Below are 1994 nucleotides of genomic sequence, written 5' to 3'. Positions count from 1 at the left end.
TTTATGTTAGAATGAGCAGAACTGAGAAGTCGGGAGTTACTTCAGGACCATGCTCATGAACGGACGCGTGCAGAAGAGACGTAAAGCCCTCTCCACTGAGGGACATCACCTTTGACAAGCAGAAGAGACCGGGGAAAGACATTTCAACAGCTGCAAAGTCAGGAAACCTAAATATCACATACAGAGGCATGTACATAAGGCCAAGATGTGTTTAGCTTTAGAGACAAGAACATTTATTGAAAGATTTTAATGGCATTTATTAAAGGTCTGGTTGATTCTTTATAGTTGGCAACTATAACTGTACACCATTATACAATATTACATGCAAAAACTTTTATTTGTTCCCCTGGAATTACCCGTATTGATGGATGACGACATCCAGGAGATTCACAGCATTGGCCGAGATGATGCCACAGTGCTGAGATGTATAGACAACAGTGATATAGATACAGATTCTTCAGACAATGGCACAGATGAAGAGCTAGACTTAACTGATCCTTTAACAGCTTTGGTATGATGAGACCCTCGGGGAGCTCTCACAACAAGAAATGAAGGTGAAAAGTGATTTCAAATTAAAAAGGTCATCACAGCCACAATGGGTGAGGTTTGAGTGTATCCTTGTCTGCAGTCTCATTCCAATGCCTGGCACACACACAGAGCATCACCAGCACAAAACTGTGTGTGCACCTCTGACGAAATAAGCAAAGAATGTCTCATGGATGCAGCAGGTAGTGTCGCAGTCATACAGCTACAGGGACCTGGAGGTTGTGGGTTCGATTCCCACTCCGGATGACTGTCTGTGAGGAGTGTGGTGTGTTCTCTCTGTGTCTGTGTGGGTTTCCTCCGGGTGCTCCGGTTTCCTCCCACAGTCCAAAAGCACACGTTGGTAGGTGGATTGGTGACTCCAAAGTGTCCGTAGGTGTGAGTGTGTGAGTGAATGTGTGTGTGTTGCCCTGTGAAGAACTGGCGCCCCCTCCAGGGTGTATTCCCACCTTGCGCCCAATGATTCCAGGTAGGCTCTGGACCCACCGTGACCCTGAACTGAAGGGTAACAGATAATGAATGAATGAATGTCTCATGGATATAATGCAATGCAACAACCCACCAAATGACATGGAGGATACTGCAAGGCAGTGCTACGCTGAGCACACGGCCAAAAACCATGAAGATTTCATGGTCAAATACTCCGGTTTAGTGCTGCACCAAGAGCCATATCTTAGATCATCACCTGATGGAATATCAAGTTGTTCCTGCTGTAAAAAGGGAGCTGTTGAATTTAAGTGTCCATTCAAATATAGAGAGCGCCTTCAGGGTTGTTCTGAAGACAAACACGACTCTTCATATGTATTTAAGGATACACACCCATACTACTAAAGTCAGCTTCATGTGTGTGTGGTGTTGGCCATTGTGACTTTGTTACGTGGACACACAACACACGAGTCGTGAAATCACGAGTTCTTACAGTTATACACAAAGCCAGAAATTACTGTCTCCTTTGTGCTGCTAGAGCTCCTGACCAGGAAACAGGACCCTGCCCTGAAAACTAAAAGGGTATGCAAACACTGTAAAAGGCCATTCTTTGGCAAAGTGATTCAGTGTGTGAAGTGCAACAATAGATTTCACTATATTTGTGCACAGAGCAAAAGAAAATGTGCAAAATGGCTCCATCAGCAGTGTCAGAAATGAAGTCTTGGCACAGGGGAACAGGTTGTTGTATCATCCAATGCTGCTGTATCATCCAATGAATCTGCCAGTGACACTGGAATAACATTTAGTGCTGAACATGTCTAAAGGAGTCAACCTCATGTGCTGGATGTGGCTTTTTTACCCTTTGTGTAGTTAGGAATTTGTAAAGTGGCACCATAAGCTACCAGTTCCTCTCTCATTAAAAATCAACTATCAGCTAAAACCTCATCTTTAGGCTCCAAAAAGTTCCAGGATTCCCGATTCTTTTGTCATTTGTTTGTCAGATACTCTGCCATCCCGACCTGGCG

Source organism: Hoplias malabaricus, chromosome 6 (genome assembly GCF_029633855.1).
Source record: "Hoplias malabaricus isolate fHopMal1 chromosome 6, fHopMal1.hap1, whole genome shotgun sequence".
Lineage (NCBI taxonomy): Eukaryota > Metazoa > Chordata > Actinopteri > Characiformes > Erythrinidae > Hoplias > Hoplias malabaricus.
This window is presented reverse-complemented; position numbering follows the sequence as displayed.